The sequence below is a fragment of the Oratosquilla oratoria genome, chromosome 14 (genome assembly GCF_046742065.1).
Source record: "Oratosquilla oratoria isolate Oo_2021 chromosome 14, ASM4674206v1, whole genome shotgun sequence".
Taxonomy (NCBI): domain Eukaryota; kingdom Metazoa; phylum Arthropoda; class Malacostraca; order Stomatopoda; family Squillidae; genus Oratosquilla; species Oratosquilla oratoria.
The window spans coordinates 57,357,136-57,379,231 of NC_134790.1; the positions used below are offsets into that span (position 1 = coordinate 57,357,136).

General features: G+C 38.3%; 1 protein-coding gene across 1 annotated transcript in view; it reads left to right on the forward strand.

Moving 5' to 3' along the window:
• Positions 1-15,389: 15,389 nt before the first annotated feature.
• Positions 15,390-22,096, forward strand: part of LOC143032554 (uncharacterized) — a 24,197-nt gene continuing 17,490 nt past the window's right edge. Inside the window, exon 1 of the mRNA XM_076197420.1 lies at positions 15,390-15,635. The gene's annotated coding sequence lies outside the window, so the exon portion shown is untranslated. The remainder of the gene's footprint in view (positions 15,636-22,096) is intronic.

The following is a 22,096-nucleotide window of genomic DNA, read 5'->3' on the forward strand; positions in this document are numbered from 1 at the left end:
GAGAAAAAGAGATCACATGCTGTCAGAAAGTCAGTAATGGATAATCCACTATCTTGGGAAAAGGTTGGAATTTCTGTGAGGGGGGAAATGGTTTGATAGTTGTTAATTATTGTTGGTTGAGGTTGTTGGTAAGGATAATATTGTGGATTTGGAGGAGGGTTAGGTGGTGGTTGGTGGTATGGTGTGGAGGTGTGATGACTGGATGGGTTATGGGGAGAAGTAAAGGGGAAGTTTTGGTAGGTATGGGGAGTGTGATGGAGGGGTTGGTACTGTGGGTGCACGGGAGGGGGAATTAGGGGTGTCGAGATATGGGGGTTGAACTGTTGACGGTTTATAGGAGGAGTAGCTTGAGCAAATGGTATGGAGGGAGGAATGGGTTGTTGTGGTTGAGAGGGGTTGAAGGGATCTTCTTGAGAGGGTTGGTTATAAATGTGTAAGCCATCATTATAATAATGAGCACTTATTGGAGTATCTGCCTTAGGAGCGGCGTTGTCAGAGTTATGTGAGTGGTCATGGTCTAAGGGTTATGTGGGAATGTCAGCCTGTGGATTTATTTGTTGAGGATCTGGTAAGTCCTGAGGTGGGTTTTCCTCTTGAGATTTAGAGAGGATGTTTTCTATCGCTTTCTTGAATTTGCTTCTCGTTCCTGTCGCCATGTTAGTGGTTAACTATAGGTGGGGAATCTAAGTCGAATTGTTAAGTCAGAAAGATGTGGTATACATTACTTAAAAGGTGTATGTTAAGGTTAGCTAAGAGAAAAAAAAAAGGGATACAGGGTGTCAACGGTTACACATTAGGCTTATACATATATATATATAGATGAAATGGAATTACATTAAATTAAATCATTTTGTTATATAATAGATATAGGAATATATGAAATTGCTATTTGATAAGTTGTAGCACTGTGTTAAGTTTAAAATTAGAAATTACAAAATGCTTGTAACATGTTAGATTCTTCTAGCTAAACAATGTTATGATTGTGTGGCTAGTGATATTGAGTGTTATACAATAGATACAATACAATAAAAAAAAGTTATATATATATAAAAGATATACAATGTAAAAGGTCATATAAAATATTGGGAAGAAAAATTATTTGATATTGGCAAAAAAATTATGTGATTATATTAGTTATTGAGAATTATTTTTAAAATATATTATTCTAAATAATAAATTGGGACAGTACAAGATAGAAGTATGCAAAAATGATTTTAACTTACTTGTGTAACTTAATTAAGTAACTTAGTTTTGTAATATGATAATGTTGTTTGAATTATTAAATCACTAAAGACTGAATTATTAATCAAAGAAGGGAAAAATTAGATTTTTAGTTCTTTTAGTTATTGGTTATGTTCAGGTTGAAAGTGATTTTTACATCATTTTATATATGTAACTATAGAGTACCTTTATGGTTATATTCCCGATTATTAATAAATATATCGATGTGCGTGCCGGTCCGTCAGGTGTGGCTGTGGCGGCCCGTAGACTTGTTTGTTCTTACGTATGATGTGATTGGATGTGTGCAATCACTACTTCGTGGTAAGGCTTGCGGGGGGGGGGTGTGTGCCTCATTGATGTGCTCGTAAAAGAAGGAGATAAGGCAGTATCAGGGGGGGTTGGTTTTGTTTGGTTATTAGTTGTTATTTTTAATGTATAGTATTGTGAAAGGTTTGTATAGTAATTACCTTGGTTAGTAGTGGGTCGATAACCAGGAGTCGGTGATGATGACGCAATGGTTGTGCAATTGATATATATTCTAGGAGGGATGGTTTGAACTTGGTGTTCTTGGTAGGGGGTTACCGTGTTGAAGGTTGCTGCCACCATGTGGTTTGAAATGTAAATTTCACCCCCGTATTGAAGACTTCTCGGAGGGTACTTGTGTGTGTCTGGAACTCTTGTATTCTTTCTTCTGGTAGGCGTGGTTGTCTATTTCATTCAGGCTTCTACTTCGGAGATGTGGGAATGAAATCCGCTGCCGCCATTATATGTATCCCCTTCATATGGCGGTTCATATTAAATGTCACTGGTTTATCTTTTCTTTATTGTTCACAATTTCTTCCATGTTTCTACACTAAAGTCATTCACCTCCTAGTTCTATATAACAATTTGCACATGGTTATTACAAGGTACGTCTCATCGGACCGACTCGACTCCCTTCCGAGCTCCGTGCATTGCCTTAAGAAGGCCGGAAACTCGTTTTGTGAGGTGCCACGCTAGTATAAACTTAAGAGTTTATGCGAGCGAGATTTAGTTCGTCACATCTTATTATAATTTACATTTATGATTTATAATTTAGTCTGACAGCCAGACTATGGTATATATCCAGGGGAGGTTCGTCAGTATACGTAATAATGTGTTTATTACTGTGTGGTTATTGGTGTGATCGCGTGTGTATGTCGCCTGGTGGCGCGGCAGGAAGTGCTTTGTCGGCAGATTGGTCAGCGAAATGATGCTTGACCGTCGGCGGACAGTGAGTGAGGGAGTGAGTGGGTTATATGACTGGGCGATACTACTCGTCATGTATATGAGGCGTATACAACAGACGTCCCCCAAATCAGGCTCGCCCAAAGTGGCTTGACAAAGAAACTGAAAAAAAGTATTGCTAAAAAGAGACAGGCTTATAAGAAATGTAAGTGCTCGGGTGCATCTAATGACTATGAAAGTTATGTATCAATACAGAGAGATTTAAAAAAGACAATAAGAAAAAGAAAACGACAATACGAAATGAACATCGCTGAGAAATCCAAAGAAAATTCCAAAGAATTCTATAGTTACATTAGAGATAAAAAGGTTGTTAGGAATCACATTGGTCCACTATTATCTGCTGGCGGTCAACTTGAATATTCAAATGAAGGAATGTGTAATATCTTAAACAATTATTTTAGCTCGGTATTCGTAAACGAAACACCTCAAAGTGAACTCCAAACTGAAACCTGTGAAAAGTCTAGGGTAAACTTACTCACTACGGTAAATATAACAAAAGAAAAAATTAAAAGGTGTATAGATAAACTCAAAGTTAATAAAACACCAGAGCCTGACGGTTGGCATCCAAGAATCTTATAGGAAATTGTTGTTCCATTAGAAATTATTTTCAAGAAATCCATCATATCCGGATATGTCACAAGAGAATGAAAGCTAGCTAACGTTAGTCCCATATTCAAAAAAGGTGCCAAAAAGAAGCCAAATAACTACAGGCCTATAAGTTTGACTTCAATCGTAGGAAAAATAATGGAACCTGGGAAACGGTGAATAACGTAACGTGTCATCCCAGGACTATTGCAATGAATTGCAGGCTGGCGAAACAATGGATGGGCATTTGTCGACAACTGGGATAGCTTTTACGTTAAGAATCTTCTATATACAAGGGACGGAGTGCACTTGTCACCCAAAGGATTTTGACTCCTTGCTGAATCCCTTGAGCGAGAAGTAGGCATCCTGTTTTTTTTTTCGGGTAAAGTACATGGGTGTCGAAAAGGGGGAGAGAGTGTCGGAATATATTTTAGGCAATATAAACAGCTCAGAGAGGGACTGAAAAGAATCACCTAATCAGGTGGAGGGAAGACACACTAAAAGTTTACTATACAAATAGCAGAAGCCTAATAAATGAAATCGATTTGCTGCGAGGTAAAGCATGCGTGTAAGAGGCTGTTAGAAAAGCTGGTAGAAAGAGGGGTAAAATAGGGTGTTACATTTTATGGGTTAGGTGTTTATAAAACAATATAGCGAGCAAGCGAGTGAATTGCCTAAGTTCGTTTTTCGCTCTGTTTATGTAATAAAATTCTTATTGTAAACAATGGCTGGGGGCTCGAATTAGTTGCTAACTTGGTATTCTTTGTAACCTAAGTGAGATATGCAGAGATTCGAGATTATTTAAGTAAACAATATTGCCACATAGACTTGTAACATAGGCTTGTTTCCCCTAAAAAAGCGTAGACTCAGAGGGGACTTGATACAGGTCTTTAAGATTTTAAAGGGAGTTGACAACATCAAAAGTGACCAAATTTTCACATTGAATGAGAATCAGACAAGAAACAATGGTCTCAAACTGTCCGGAAATAGATTCAATTTGGAAGTAGGTAGAAACAACTTTGCCAACCGTGTAGTTAATGAATGGAATAAACTTCCTGCACAGGTAGTGCAATGTAGTTCAGTTCGAAGCTTTAAGAATCATTTAGATAAATACCTAAGTAAGATGCTGTAATGATTATAATTTGTTATATTATTTGTTTTTGTTTTGTTATAATTTGTCTGTCTGATTTATTATTAGTTATATGTCAATTTATAATCATTTACTATTTACCTTTTTGTTTGTTATTCAACTATACCTATGCATTTCTTTATGTATTTTGTTATTTTTACATTATTATAGTTTTAATTTATTATTATGATTTTTTTTTTTTTTTTTGCATCCGACCTAGATATGGATCAAAAGGTCTCCTGTCGGCATGCTCCGCCTTTGTAATCCTTTGTAATCCTTTGTAATCTGATTGGTGAAAGGGTGGAGAAGGAGAAAATTCAATTGGTTCACGATTATAAGATCACGCCCGTTGGGGACAGGAGTTGACAGGACTAACAGTGGGAAGAGAGGAAATGGTAAGAAGCAAAGACAGTGATAAAAAAAAAAAATGCAGAAAGTGACGAAAGAGGCAAAGGAGGGCAAAATGCGTAGAGAGATTTGATATTATGACCATTACTGAATCCTGGATCAATATGGATGTTAGACATTTCCTCTCGGATATCGAGATAGAAGGATGTACTCGTGTATATATATATATATATATATATATATATATATATATATATATATATATATATATATATATATATATATTTATATATATATTTATATCACAAGGATAGGGTTGGCAGGAGTGGAGGAAGAGTAGCACTTTTCGTTAGAATATAATTAATTGTATTATCAACATTTTGATTTAGGAAGTGGATAGTACGGAATCTATTTGGGTGGATATTATAGGCAAGAATAAGAAACTTATTATTGGCGTCCTATATAGACCTCCTAATCTCAGTATTGAGCAGACTGATCCCCTGATTCATGAAATTCACAGGGCGCCCCAGTACAAAAACGTTGGGATCATGGGAGATTTTGATTATAGAAAAATGGACTGGAATATTTTGTAGATCAGGAAGCACAAAATTTCTTAGATGTGGTGCAATATAATTTCCTAGAACAAGTGATTACCGATCCCACGGGAGGAGAGAATACGCTGGACTTACTTCTAACTAATAATGAGTACCTAACGAGAAACGTAAACGTGGGAAATAGTCTAGGCTCTAGCGATCATGAAGAAATAAGATTTAATATTATATGAAAATAATTAAGTTGTACGAATAATTTTCTAGTACCAGACTTCAGGAGAGCCAATTTTGATAAGATAAGAAAGTATTTAAGACAATTGGTCACTTACGAGACCGACTCAGGGGGCTGTGACGAGGTAAGATACACGGTCATTCCGGACGTCATTAGCTCAGTAAGGTGGGTGAATAGAGAATGGTTGTGTATGGATGATGCATTGATGCATAAGGGGGAGTGGGTAGGGGATTGGGAGCGAGGGAGTATGTATGAGAAATAAATTGACGCAACCCGAAGGGATTTGTCCCCGTCTTCTCCTTTTCTGTATGAGGGGACGGAGAGGGGGTGGGGCTCGCAAATTAGATGAAGCGGCCTTGCTATGGGTGTGCTGTGTCTTGCGACACTGCTTCTGACCCAGGGCAGTGGACAAGACGCAGGGATGACCCGTCATCCAGGAGGTGCCAAGGTAAGAGGGAGGGAAGAGGGTAGAGGGGAGTGGAGTATGTAGGGGATGGAATGGGTGTGAGTGGTTTTTATGCCTTTGCCTTTTGGGTACCTCCCATGTAAAGGGGAAAAGAGCCTTTGGTATATGTATGTATGTATGTATGTATGTATGTATGTATGTATGTATGTATGTATGTATGTATGTATGTATGTATGTATGTATGTATGTATGTATGTATGTATGTATATATGTATATATGTATTCATATATATATATATATATATACATATATACATATATATATATATAATATATGTAGGTAGGGTGAGATCAGAGGAGCTTCTTCGGAATTACAAGGTCCTCCTTCAGGAGATGAAGGAACGTGGGAGCCGTCACGTAGTCTGTGGGATCCTCCCGAGGATCTACGCAGGCTCGTGTTGGAACAGTAGAGCCATAGGGATCAATGATAGGATATCGCAGTTGTGTACACAATTGGGATACCACTTTCTTGATCCTTGGTATCTCTTTTCTAGGCGCCATGACCTTTACGCTTCTGATGGGATCCACCTTACCCGCAGAGGCAAAGATGTTCTTACAAACCTCATTGTGGGAGTTTGTAATGAATTAGCTCCTTTTTTAGGGTAGAAGCCCAAAGGGAAGGGGAAATAGAATGTACTTGGGAAAACAGTGTAGAATATAGCATTAATGTTGTTGTTGTTGTTGTTGTCGTTCCCTAGACTGTCTGTCCGAGCAGTCCCGTCTCCCCAAGGAAGGCCACAGCCGAAACTGGGTTTTCCCACAAATCCTTTATAGAGTGTATGTTGTGTTGTTTGCGTGCATGATTATGTATAATGCAGTCTTCCATTATGTGTTGTATGGTATGGGGTGAAGTGTTACATCCTGGGCAGCTGTTCACAACACGGTCGTCCAGCCTCTTCTGGTAGCTTAGAAGTGCTGGGTGGTGACCGCATCGCAGTCTGGCCAAGTGGACTCTGTCCTTTCGTGGGAGAGAGGATTCAGAAGGGTGGATATCAGGGGGTCTGGCATGCAGCAGTGTGTTGTCTTTCAGTGTGTTAATGGAGCGGTGAGTGATATGATTATGAATATGTTTCCGGAGGCTGGTATTTGGTGATTGTGGAGGAAGAGAAGAGAGTATCTGTGCGTAATAAAGGTCTTTGGGTGTAGTTTTAATGTTTCTTGGTGTGTGTGGGTGTTCTGCTATGTAGTGTAGCGGGTGTGATGTGTTTGTGGTGGCTGCAGCAAGTGTTTGTGTGCCTCTCATGTCGAGGTGGTCCTTGACTTTGAGGACTTTTGTTTCATGGTGTAAATGGTCTGTAGGTGTTGTATTTGTGCAGCCTGTAATTGTTTTTAGGGCTTTGTTTTGTATGATTTGAAGGGTGTTGTGGTGTGTCTCACTGAGATTAGGAGCCCATGCAGGACTCGCATAATTCATCACTAAGCGTATGCATTGTTTGTATATTGTTATATTAGTTTCTTTGTTTTGTCCAAATGTTGTTCCAGTGATTGACTTAAGTGCGTTAAGTCTAGGTGTGCATTTGTTTTTTATGTTTGTGAGGTGTTGTGTTGTTTGAAAGACATGGATGTATCGTATGTTACACCAAGAATTTTCGGTGTGTTTGTGTGTGGTATTAGAGTGTTGTTGATGTAGAGATGAGGTATGTATTTGTGTTCTTTTGTCCAGTTGGTGAGAAGTGTTGCTGTAGATTTGGTTGGAGCTATTTTGAGTCTGTTTGTGATGAACCATGTGTTGAGTGTGTCAAGGTAAGGCTGGATTATTTCTGCAGCTTTGTCTGTGTTACGATGTGTGCATGTGATTGTTATGTCGTCTGCGTAGGAAGAGATTTGTATTTCTGAGGTGTCTGGTGTGGGTAAGTCATGCATGTATAGATTAAATAATGTGGGGGATAGAACTGAGCCCTGTGGTACTCCGTTCTTAATGTTTCTGATGTGCGATGATTGGCCATTATATGACACATGAGCATTCCTGCCTGCCAGATAATTGGCCAGCCATCTTTTGGTGTTATTGTGCATGTCTGTGTTATATATTTTATTTGTTAGGTTGTGGCGGGGGATAGCATCAAAAGCTTTACTAATGTCCAATGTTATAAGAAGTGTTCTGTGGTGGGGCCTATCTGAATTGATGCCATCTAAAATTCTTTGTGTGAGGTTTGTCAGAAGAGTGTTTGTGGAGTGTAGTGGCCTAAAACCGTGTTGTGAGTCAGCAAGGGGAATATATGGTGTGACAAGTTTAAGTATTAGGCGTTCAATGACTTTAGAGGGGGTTCAGAGAAGTGTGATTGGGCGGTGCGATGTTGGGATTGTTGGGTCTTTGTTCGGTTTTGGAATGGTGATTATTTTACCATGCTTCCAGATGTTGGGTATAGTGTTGTGTGAATAGCTGTAGTTTGCAATGTTTGTGAGTGCGTGTATACCTTGTGGTCCAATGTGTTTTAGGTGGATGTTGCTTATGTTATCAGGGCCACAGGCAGATGAGTGCTTGAGATTATGCATTATGAGTTTTGTCTGACTGTCTATGAAGGGTGTATAGTCTGAGTCTGTGGGGAAGTCTTTCTTACGTCGAATGGTGCGTCGGTCGTCAGGGTGAGATGTAAGATGGCTCGTCTGTGCAAAATGACGTATGAGTGCGTTTGCTTGTTGTCTGTTTGAGGGTAGATTATCTGTTGTTGTGATTATTGCTGCGTGAGAGCGTGTAGTGTTAGTGTTGGATAGTGTGATGCTGTTGAGTGTTTTGTACAATTTGCTGGTTTTTGTTTTGTGATCAAGTGTATTGATAAAGTTTTGCCAATTTTGTGTTTTTTGTTCATGTATTTTATTGGCAATCACAGTGTTTAGTGTTTGTATTTGGTCTGCTATGTTTTGAGGGATAGGTGTGGGGGTATCGTGTTTAAGTTTGTCACGTTGTCTGATGAGGCCTTGGATTTCTGGTGTGAAGTTGGGGTTGTGTGATTTTCTGTTGCCTCTAGGGATGTATCTCTTGTCTGCGTTTTGTATGATTGTATTAAAAGCGTGCACAGCATTGTTTATGTTTGTGATTGGTGTACTGTTAAGTGTTTCAAAATGTTGTTCTGTCTCTTCAGTAAAAGCTTCCCAGTTAGCTCTCTTGTAATTGGTGTAAGTGTGTCTGTGGCCAGCTGGGCTGCATCTTGTTTTGGTGGTGATGATGATTGGAAGGTGGTCAGAGCCAAGGGCTCCGTCCACTCTCCATGATGTTGTTGGGGTTAGGCAGGGGGAGCAAAAGGTGATATCAGGAGAGGAGGGAGTGTAGAGGGCTTGGTATGGGATATGTGTATGATTATGCGTGTTGTTCATGATAGTCAATGAGTCGAATTGAGTCTGTATATCAAGCCCTCTGTCTGTGTCAGGGTTGTCGACATACCAGGCAGACGACTTGGCGTTGAAGTCACCACCCATGATCAGGTTGGGGATTGAGGTTAGTTGGCTAAGTTGAGGTCTGAAGGTGTTTGGAACTGTGGGGGATGATTGGGGGGGAATGTACATGTTAACTATTGTCAGTGTTGAATTGTTGCCTGTGCGGATACGAATGGATTGGGTTTCTGTTGTGTTATCTGTGGTAGGGAGGAGAATTTTGGTTGTGGCACTTGTGTCCACAAAACAGATGGAGTGGTGGATCAGGGTGATGAGTCCACCGCCATTGCCGTCAGTCCGGTCTTGTCTGATGGTGGTGTAATTATGAAATAGCATTAATGTAGAACAATGTGCCAGTATAGGACAAAATATAATTTTAGGATATAATGTCGCTAGAGGACGAAATGTCACATTAGGATGTAATGTCATAGGACAAAATGTCACAATGGGATGTAATGACAGTGGAGGACAAAAGATCACGATGGGAAGTAATGATAGTGGAGAACAAAATATCACGATAGGATGTAATGATAATGGAGGAGAAAATATCACGGTAGGATCTAATGTCAGTAAAGGACAAAATATAATTTTAGGAAGGGATACCGGACAGAATGTCCATGAAGGCCAAAATATCATGATAGGATGTAATGACAGTGGATATAATGTCGCTAGAGGACGAAATGTCACATTAGGATGTAATGTCATAGGACAAAATGTCACAATGGGATGTAATGACAGTGGAGGACAAAAGATCACGATGGGAAGTAATGATAGTGGAGAACTAAATATCACGATAGGATGTAATGATAATGGAGGAGAAAATATCACAGTAGGATATAATGTCAGTGAAGGACAAAATATAATTTTAGGAAGGGATACCGGACAGAATGTCAATGAAGGCCAAAATATCATGATGGGATGTAATGACAGTGGAATACAAAAGATCACGATGGGATGTAATTATAATGGAGGAAAAAATATCACGGTAGGATATAATGTCACTGGAGGACAAAATATAACTTTAGAAAGGGATGCCGGACATAATGTCTCGGAACGACGGGAGGCCGGCGTGAATCACGGTGACGTAGGGGGACAAAATGTACAAAAGAGATCGGATGACCGTGATCGACCAGATGTCCGTGATGGGGGAAATGTTAATTTTGATAGGAGAAATGTTAATGAGGCATTGAACGTCAATGAAGGACCAAATAATAATATAGAGCAAGGTATAAATGAAAAACAAAATGATAATGTAAGATATGATATTGAAATTCAAAATGTGTCAAAAAGAAATAATCATGAGTTTCTTAAAACCATGTACTTTAATGCTCGTAGTATTAGAAACAAATTTCAAGAAATACAGGCGTATGTCAAAAGCAAAAATCTCGATATGATAGGAATAACTGAGACATGGTTAAATGGTACAGAGTTCGAAGCTGAATTTAATATTGCGGGATTTAAACACTTTCATCAGGATAGAAACCACAAGAAAGGTGGTGGTGTTCTATTGTACGTTAAAAACAATGTTCATGCTTGTGTTTTAGAGAAAGTGAAACAGGATGCATATGATAGTTTGTGGGTTGAGTTAACCCAAACAAATGGACAAAAATTTAATATAGGTGTAATATATAGGCCAAAGACATTATCATTAGCAGACGACAAACTGTTATTTCAAGAACTGTCTACTTTCTGCGACCGGGATTTATTGATAATGGGTGATTTCAATTTTACTGACATTGATTGGATGACCCTTGAACATGGTCATATAGGTAGTCGCTTGATTGCTTTTCTTGGTGACAATTACTTAATTCAGCATGTAAAAGAGCCCACAAGATATGGAAACTTACTCGATCTATTGATCACTAGCCGCGAAAGCATGGTAACTGATGTAGAAGTCGGTGAATCTGTTGCAAATAGCGATCACAACCTAGTTAGATTAAAACTCCTAAACAATTTTAGAATAGATACTTGTTTCTAAAATACCCGATTTCAGTAAAGCTCAATTCATGGAACTACGTCAGGAGCTTCAGCTTACAGATTGGGAGGCAAAATTAAACGAAAGGCCTGTAGATCAGATGTGGGAAATATTTCAAAATACGCTCACTAAGATGATTCAAACTTACATTCCTTTTAAGGACAGACGTCCCCCAAATCAGGCTCGCCCAAAGTGGCTCGACAAAGAAACTGAAAAAAATATTGCTAAAAAGAGACAGGCTTATAAGAAATATAAGTGCTCGGGTGTATCTAATGACTATGAAAGTTATGTATCAATACAGAGAGATTTAAAAAAGACAATAAGAAAAAGAAAACGACAATACGAAATGAACATCGCTGAGAAATCCAAAGAGAATCCCAAAGAATTCTATAGTTACATTAGAGATAAAAAGGTTGTTAGGAATCACATTGGTCCACTATTATCTGCTGACGGTCAACTTGAATATTCAAATGAAGGAATGTGTAATATCTTAAACAATTATTTTAGCTCGGTATTCGTAAACGAAACACCTCAAAGTGAACTCCAAACTGAAACCTGTGAAAAGTCTAGGGTAAACTTACTCACTACGGTAAATATAACAAAAGAAAAAATTAAAAGGTGTATAGACAAACTCAAAGTTAATAAAACACCAGGGCCTGACGGTTGGCATCCAAGAAGCTTAAAGGAAATGAAAAATGAGATTGTTGTTCCATTAGAAATTATTTTCAAGAAATCCATCATATCCGGAGATGTCCCAAGAGAATGGAAGCTAGCTAACGTTACTCCCATATTCAAAAAAGGAGACAAAAAGAAACCAAATAACTATAAGCCTATAAGTTTGACTTCAATCGTAGGAAAAATAATGGAAACTATCATCAGAGATGCTATCGAACATCATTTAGAAAGTAACCGTTTGATAAATGATAGCCAGCATGGTTTCAGACGGAAACGTTCTTGCGTGACTAACTTACTCGAATTCTACAACACAGTTATCTCGAATTATGACAAAAGAAACAATATAGATTTAATATATCTAGACTTTGCAAAAGCTTTTGATACCGTCCCACACGAAAGACTACTTACTAAATTAGCTTTGCATGGAATAAGTGGTAGCCTATTAGGTTGGACTAGTAATTGGTTGAATGATCGAAAACAGAGAGTTGTTTTAAATGGAAAAACTTCTGGATGGAAAAGTGTTGCAAGTGGAGTTCCTCAGGGTTCCGTTCTTGGACCACTTCTATTCATAGTATATATAAATGATATAGACCATGGACTAAAATCTACTGTTTCCAAATTTGCTGATGATACAAAACTGTGCGGAGTGGCAAATGATCACTCAAACCAATTAGATATTCAAGAAGATTTAGATCAATTACAGCAATGGTCTGAAAAGTGGCTAATGAAATTTAACACAAGTAAATGCAAGGTAATGCACATAGGTAAAAATAACAGTAAGTACGATTACAAGTTATTTGGAAATTCGTTAACAAAAGTGGATAGTGAAAAAGATCTCGGCGTAATTATCAGTAACGACCTCAAATCATCCTAGCAGTGTATTTCAGACTCTGAGAAAGCAAATAAGATTCTGGGACTGATTGCGCGATCTTTTGATTTCAAAAGTCCATCACTCATTAACAAGCTATATAAATCGTTAGTTCGTCCACATTTGGAATATGCTGTTTCCGTATGGTCACCGAATCTCATTAAAGACATTGACAGATTGGAAAAAGTACAACGGCGAGCCACAAAACTGATTCCAAATATCAAAAATAAATCATACGAAAATCGACTAAAACATATGAATCTGTTTTCCCTAAAAAAGCGTAGACTCAGAGGTGACTTGATACAGGTCTTTAAAATTCTAAAGGGAATTGACAACATCAAAAGTGTCCAAATTTTTACATTGAATGAGAATCAGACAAGAAACAATGGTCTCAAACTGTCCGGAAATAGATTCAATTTGGAAGTAGGTAGAAACAACTTTGCCAACCGTGTAGTTAATGAATGGAATAAACTTCCTGCACAGGTAGTGCAATGTAGTTCAGTTCAAAGCTTTAAGAATCATTTAGATAAATACCTAAGTAAGATGCTGTAATGATTATAATTTATCTTATATTATTTGTTTTTGTTTTGTTATCATTTGTCTGTCTGATCTTTATTTATTATTAGTTATATGTCAATTTATTATTATTTACTATTTACCTGTTTGTTTATTATTTAACTATACCTATGCATTTATTTATGTATTTTATTTGTTATTTACATTATCATAGTTTTTATTTATTATTTTATTATTAATATGATTTTTTTTTCGCATCCGACCTAGATATGGATCAAAAGGTCTCCTGTCGGCATGCTCCGCCTTTGTAATCCTTTGTAATGTACACACATACACACACGCACGCACGCACACACACACACACACACACACACACACACACACACACACACACACACACACACACACACACACACACACACACACACACACACACACACACACACACATATATGTATATGTATATATATATGTATATATATATATTTATATATATATATATATATATATATATATATATACATATATAAATATATAAATCTTCGTCCTCCATATCACCAACTAACCCAAGAGAGAGAGAGGAAAAAAACAAAGAAATATAATAAGAAACAAAGAAGCAGGCGAAAGTTCACTTCTTAATAAAATAGTAAACAACAGATGTCATCCCGTCTTGTCTTCCCCCTGATTCAGTTTCTACCCGTTACCACAAGCTAAAAAAAAAAAAAAAAAAGGATATTTGTATAATTCCATGGAAGAAGGTGTAACGGAAATGGAAAAGAAGGATAAGGAAAGAAACACAGTAGAAAGGGAACTAAGAGCAGAGCGAGCGAACGAGAAGGGGAGAGTAGGAGGAATAGGAAGAAAAGAGAGAATTGAGAAGAGACGGGAAGGAAAGACCATGGTGGAGTGGGGGCAGGATGGGAAAAGGAAGGAAGGGAATGTTCAGAAAAAAACAAAAACAATAATGGAATACAAAACAAGTGAACAGAGAGAATAGAAATGAAAGGAATGGGGAGGAAAAGAAAGAGAAATTAAGGGAATGGATTTTTAAAGAAAGAAGAGAAGAACATTGAAAGAAACGGAAGAAAAGAAGGGAACGGAAAAAAAAGAAGAGAAAAAAGAGGATGGAATCTAGGAGAAAGGAAAGCAAGGAAAGGAAGGGAAGGAAAGGGAATGAAAGAAAAATAACCAAAGGAAAGGGAAGGAAAGACAAAGGAAATAAGGAAGGAAAAAAGGAAAGAGAAAGCAAGGAGGGGGAGGGCAAACGGAAGAAAGGAATGGGAAGAGGAAAACAAAGAAGAAAAGGGAAAAGAGAAGATAGGGAAGGAAAGGAAGGGGAAGGAAAGGAAGGGGAAGGAAAGGAAGGGGAAGGAAAGGAAAGAAATGGAAAGAGAAGGGGAGGGGAGAAAAAAGTGAAGGGAGAAAAGCGGAAGTAATGGATGGAGTGAAAATTGAAAGAAAATGAATAGAAGGGAATGAATGGGAGCTAGGGGGGAAGAGAAGAAGTTTTAGGGAAGTGAATAAAAGTGAAGAAAAGGAAGGAAGGGGTTGAAGGGAAGTGAAATGAAGTAAAGTGAAGGGAAGAATGAAAAGGAAAGGATAGAGTAGGGAGGGTTGGTGACGCGAAGTAGAAATAAGGTAATGGAAACAAAGCACAATGAAATGAAAGCGAGGGTAGGCAGAAGGAAAGAAGGGAAGGAGAAAAGGGAGGCAAAAGGACGAAAAGAAAAGAATATTGGGGATTGAGAGGAACGAAGGGAAGGTATAGGAAGCGAGGATGAGAAAAGGAAAAGAAAAGGAAGGAAGGGTAGAGATGGGATGGAACGGGACGGAACTTGAGGGAAAAAGAAAATGAGGAAAGAAGTGAGGAAGTGGTAAAGTGAAAAGGAAAGGGAAAGAAAATGAGGGAAGGGGAGGCAAATAAAGAAGAAAAACAAAGAGTAGATAAAGGAAGAAAAAGGAAAGTATGGAAAAGGAATAGATATGAATGGAAGGAATAGGAATGAATGTGTTTACAAAAGGAAAGGGACGGGAAGCGAAAGGAAGGGAAATTTGGGGAAAGGTGAAGAGACCGTAGGGTTAATGGTCGGCAGTAGGCAAGAGAAGGAAGGGTAGGTGAAGAAAAAAGAAAGGAAAGAAAGGGGAAGGAAAGGGGAGAAAAAAGTGTGTGGGTGGGGGGGGAGAAGCGTGAACGGAAGGAGGGGAGGTGGCCGGCTTTAGGTGTGTGGGATGTACCATTCTCTATATATTAGTCTCCTTGCACGACCTGCTCACACTGGAAACCCCGGCCCCAATCCTGCAGCAGCCAGGAGACCTTGAGATCCAGAACGGCAGTTACTTCAGAATATGTCGGCTGTTTAAGTTTCTGTGGTCAGAGTTCTTAACCTTCGTAGACGACCGACAGCCAGGCTCCCCAAGCGTCCAGGCATCGGAGGTTTGTTTGATTTTGTGATTTGACTTTTACTATGTCTGGTATGCTTTTGTTTGTGGTGAAGGGACAAGGTTTGTGACGATTCATTTATTATCTTGTTGCTTCTAGTGTATGCCTTACATCACATTCCATCGTAAAATCAAAAGGTTTTGTAACTTTGTGATGTAACTTCCTTGATCAACTGCTGCGCATCGTATAGCACTCCAGAAAGAGCTGTTGTGATATACATATGCATGTACTATCGCTTGAACTTAAAACTCACAGCTAAGCCGTCTCGCCAGTTCCGGCTCGGTCAGGTAATGTCCTTCTTGCCGTGAAAGCTGGTCCAAACGAAGTAGTAGCCTAAACGAGGTGGTTGGACTCGCTATTGAGGTCGGTCATTTGTAATGTAGAATTACAAATAAATTTGTTCAATGTGTGAAGATGCATATTGTATATTACCATTACAGTAACTATAATGTAGAATTGAATTATTGTTACAATTATATAAAATGTATCCAACTGAATTGTTCACCGTGTTCATAATAGAGATTAGTAAGTGAACTAATCAAATACAAATATATTACAATATGATATTCAGAAAATTCTTCTTAGCAAGATCGACGTTTTAGTCACAAAAACCAAGGTTACGAAAACTAAACATCATATAATATTTACGTGTACAGAATTAATTGTATTGTTGCTGATACAGATAACTAATACATCTGTATACTATAGCTGCTTTCACCTCATTTCTGAAAAGTAATCTCACCAAGCCTAAGCAACGACTACATGAGTATACACGTTGGGCTCTCCGACGGGCCCTATAGATCAAGGTCTATATATACCAGGTCTAACCACTTCCGACCGAATTTCGAGGGTGTTGGCCCAACGGGCCCGTGACGTCACTGGGCTGGTCAAAGTGGGGTTTACGCGTCCCATCGCTGTTAGTTGTAGCTGGTTCTTTGCTTGGATATGTTGCTGCCTCCGCTCGCACCGCTCCACGCAATTAGTTATATTCTGACAATGAAGATCTATATATACCGGTATATATAGATCTTGACAATATGGCTTATTGTGCCATTAAGGGTTGTGGATCAAACCAAAGAGGAAGTATATCAAATACTAATTTTCATCGTTTCTCTGCTCATACACACTTTCATTACTCATTTTATCTATTCTACTTACACCACAAGCACTTCTCACATAAATCATTTCCACTGCCTGCACTCTAGACCTCTGACTCTCATTCTAAAGCCATGTTTCAATTGCATATGTGAGAGTTGGTACTATTATTGCATATCTTAAATCCCTCTTGGCCACGCACACATGCTAATGGATCACAATTTTTTATGAGGAGTTCCAGCAGCGACAGGTGTAGATATAACACACACACACACACACACACACACACACACACACACACACACACACACTGAAAATAACAATGAGCTAGAGAGAGATAACGGGGGAAAATATAATAATTCCAGTCTTTCTTAGCGTTTCACAGTTTTCTTCAGTGTCAAAATGTGTCAAAAAGAAATAATCATGAGTTTCTTAAAACCATGTACTTTAATCCTCGTAGTATTAGGAACAAATTTCAAGAAATACAGGCGTATGTCAAAAGCGAAAATCTTGATATGATAGGAATAACTGAGACATGATTAAATGGTACAGAGTTTGAAGCTGAATTTAATATTGCGGGATTTAAACACTTTCATCAGGATAGAAACCACAAGAAAGGTGGGGGTGTTCTATTGTACGTTAAAAACAATGTTCATGCTTGTGTTTTAGAGAAAGTGAAACAGGATGCATATGATAGTTTGTGGGTTGAGTTAACCCAAACAAATGGAAAAAAAATTAATATAGGTGTAATATATAGGCCAAAGACATTATCATTAGCAGACGACAAACTGTTATTTCAAGAACTGTCTAGTTTCTGCAACCGGGATTTATTGATAATGGGTGATTTCAATTTTACTGACATTGATTGGATGACCCTTGAACATGGCCATATAGGTAATCGCTTGATTGCTTTTCTTGGTGACAATTACTTAATTCAGCATGTAAAAGAGCCCACAAGATATGGAAACTTACTCGATCTTTTGATCACTAGCCGCGAAAGCATGGTAACTGATGTAGAAGTCGGTGAATCTGTTGCAAATAGCGATCACAACTTAGTCAGATTCAAACTCCTAAACAATTTTAGAATAGATACTTGTGCTTCTAAAATACCCGATTTCAGTAAAGCTCAATTCATAGGACTACGTCAGGAGCTTCAGCTTACAGATTGGGAGGCAGAATTAAACGAAAGGCCTGTAGATCAGATGTGGGAAATATTTCAAAATACGCTCACTAAGATGATTCAAACTTACATTCCTTTTAAGGACAGACGTCCCCCAAATCAGGCTCGCCCAAAGTGGCTCGACAAAGAAACTGAAAAAAGTATTGCTAAAAAGAGACAGGCTTATAAGAAATATAAGTGCTCGGGTGCATCTAATTACTATGAAAGTTATGTATCAATACAGAGAGATTTAAAAAAGACAATAAGAAAAAGAAAACGACAATACGAAATGAACATCGCTGAGAAATCCAAAGAGAATCCCAAAGAATTCTATAGTTACATTAGAGATGAAAAGGTTGTTAGGAATCACATTGGTCCACTATTATCTGCTGACGGTCAACTTGAATATTCAAATGAAGGAATGTGTAATATCTTAAACAATTATTTTAGCTCGGTATTCGTAAATGAAACACCTCAAAGTGAACTCCAAACTGAAACCTGTGAAAAGTCTAGGGTAAACTTACTCACTACGGTAAATATAACAAAAGAAAAAATTAAAAGGTGTATAGACAAACTCAAAGTTAATAAAACACCAGGGCCTGACGGTTGGCATCCAAGAAGCTTAAAGGAAATGAAAAATGAGATTGTTGTTCCATTAGAGATTATTTTCAAGAAATCCATCATATCCGGAGATGTCCCAAGAGAATGGAAGCTAGCTAACGTTACTCCCATATTCAAAAAAGGTGACAAAAAGAAACCAAATAACTATAGGCCTATAAGTTTGACTTCAATCGTAGGAAAAATAATGGAAACTATCATCAGAGATGCTATCGAACATCATTTAGAAAGTAACCGTTTGATAAATGATAGCCAGCATGGTTTCAGACGGAAACGTTCTTGCGTGACTAACTTACTCGAATTCTACAACACAGTTATCTCGAATTATGACAAAAGAAACAATATAGATTTAATATATCTAGACTTTGCAAAAGCTTTTGATACCGTCCCACACGAAAGACTACTTACTAAACTAGCTTTGCATGGAATAAGTGGTAGCCTATTAGGATGGACTAGTAATTGGTTGAATGGTCGAAAACAGAGAGTTGTTTTAAATGGAAAAACTTCTGGATGGAAAAGTGTTGCAAGTGGAGTTCCTCAGGGTTCCGTTCTTGGGCCACTTCTATTCATAGTATATATAAATGATATAGACCATGGACTAAAATCTACTGTTTCCAAATTTACTGATGATACAAAACTGTGGTGAGTGGCAAATGATCACTCAAACCAATTAGATATTCAAGAAGATTTAGATCAATTACAGCAATGGTCTGAAAAGTGGCTAATGAAATTTAACACAAGTAAATGCAAGGTAATGCACATAGGTAAAAATAACAGTAAGTACGATTACAAGTTATTTGGAAATTCGTTAACAAAAGTGGATAGTGAAAAAGATCTCGGCGTAATTATCAGTAACGATCTCAAATCATCCAAGCAATGTATTTCAGCCTCTGAGAAAGCAAATAAGATTCTGGGACTGATTGCGCGATCTTTTGATTTCAAAAGTCCATCACTCATTAACAAGCTATATAAATCGTTAGTTCGTCCACATTTGGAATATGCTGTTTCCGTATGGTCACCGAATCTCATTAAAGACATTGACAGACTGGAAAAAGAACAACGGCGAGCCACAAAACTGATTCCAAATATCAAAAATAAATCATACGAAAATCGACTAAAGCACATGAATCTGTTTTCCCTAAAAAAGCGTAGACTCAGAGGTGACTTGATACAGGTCTTTAAGATCTTAAAGGGAATTGACAACATCAAAAGTGACAACATTTTCACATTGAATGAGAATCAGACAAGAAACAATGGTCTTAAACTGTCCGGAAATAGATTCAATTTGGAAGTAGGTAGAAACAACTTTGTCAACTGTGTAGTTAATGAATGGAATAAACTTCCTGCACAGGTAGTGCAATGTAGTTCAGTTCGAAGCTTTAAGAATCATTTAGATAAATACCTAAGTAAGATGCTGTAATGATTATAATTTATCTTATATTATTTGTTTTTGTTTTGTTATCATTTGTCTGTCTGATTTTCATTTATTATTAGTTATATGTTAATCTATTATTTACTATTTACCTGTTTGTTTATTATTTTAACTATACCTATGCATTTATTTATGTATTTTATTTGTTATTTACATTATTATAGTTTTTATTTATTATTTTATTATTAATATGATTTTTTTTTTTTTTTTTTTTTTTTTTTGCATCCGACCTAGATATGGATCAAAAGGTCTCCTGTCGGCATGCTCCGCCTTTGTAATCCTTTGTAAACGGAAGCAGCCCGATGACGTCAGAAGCTGTGCAGAACGGCTCAAATGGTTAGACCTGGTATATATAGACCTTGCCATAGATGACGTTTGAGGAATCTTTATCAGTTTTAAATTTTTGATAGCTCATTTGGCGCTCAATGAAGTAATACTTTTAGATGTTGGCAATCAGCGTTAGTATCTGAGAAAGTTGGAGATAGGGGGGAAAGAGAGAGAATGAGAAAGAGTATTATGGCGGGAGGTGGGAGGGTAGACAGAGAGAAATATGGCGGGTGGAAGAGAAAGAAAACAAGGCAGGAGAGAGAATGAGATAGATAGATAGATAGATAGATAGAGAAAGATATAATGAGTGAGGGAAGAGTGATAGAGAAAGATATAGCGAGTGGGGGAAGATAGAGAAAGAGAGGGATAAAAAGAGAGAAATGTGGAGGAGGGATGGATAGAAAGAGTTAGAGAGATATGGCGGGGGGGAGAGAGAGATAGGGAGAGGAATAGAGAGAGCGAATATGGTGAGGGTAGGGATAGTGATTGAAACAGTGAAATATGACACGGGGTAGAGAGAGGGAGAAATAGAGAAAGAGAGAAATATGGCGGGGATGAGGGAAAGACAAAGAGAAAGAAAGAGGGAGAATGAGAAGAAAAAGGATAGACAGAGAGGGAGAGAGATATGGTGAGAGGAAAAGAGAGAGAGAGAAGGTGGAGGGAGAGAGAAAGAAAAATATGGCGGGGGGAGGGATATAGATAGACAGAGAGATATATGGTAGGGGTGGGGAAAGAAAGAGAATATAGAGAAAGAGAGAAATATGGTGGGGATGAGGGATAGAAAGATAAAGAGAGAGAGAGAGAGAGATAAAGAGAGAGTAATATCAGGGAAAGGGAAGAAATATGGCAGAGGAGAGTGGGTGAGAAAGAAAAAGAAGGAAAGGGACAGCTGAGAATGCAGTTTTGTACATTTTTAGTCTCCGTCCTATAGAATGGACATCAATTCACTAGAATCAGTACAGAGAAGAATGACCAAAAGGACACATGGACTCAGAAATTTGCCTTACGAAAAGAGGCTTAGGCACCTTAACTTACACTCTCTGGAAAGACGCAGAGTACGGGGTGATCTAATAGAGGTGCTCAAGTGGATCAAAGGCTTTAACAAGGGTGATGTAAACAAGGTCATCATATTAAAACAACAGGGCAGGACTCGCAGTAATGGTTATAAACTGGACAAATTTAGAATTAAAAAGGAAATAGGCAAGAGTTGGATTACTATTAGGATGGTCGACGAATGGAATAAACTTAGTAACCATGTAGTAAGCGCTGAAACTATCAGTTGTTTTGAGAAACGATAAGAAAACTTTATGGATGGGGATGACAGGTGGTGATGGATACGGAGCTACCTAGTGTAGGCCTTGTGGTCTCTTGCAGTCTCCTTCATTCTTATATTCTTATGTTCTTAAGGGAATGAGAGAGAGGGGGGGGGAGAAAGAGAAATGTGGCGGCGGGGGGGGAGGTGGGAAGAATAAGGATATGACAGGGGTGGGGAAAAATAGAGAGTGGGGGATAGATAAAGAAATGTGGTGGAGGTGAGGGATAGCAGGACAAAGAGAGAAAGAGAGAGGGGCATATGGTGGGGGAGAGAGAGAGAGATATGGCGGGGGAAGGTTTAGAGGAAGAGAGAAAGAGAGAGGGAGATATGGTGGGTAGAGGAGAGAGAGAGAGAGAGAGAGAGAGAGAGAGAGAGAGAGAGAGAGAGAGAGAGAGAGAGAGAGAGAGAGAGAGAGAGATGGCGGGGGAAGGTTTAGAGGAAGAGAGAGAGCGAGCGAGCGAGAGAGAGAGAGAGAGAGAGAGAGAGAGAGAGAGAGAGAGAGAGAGAGA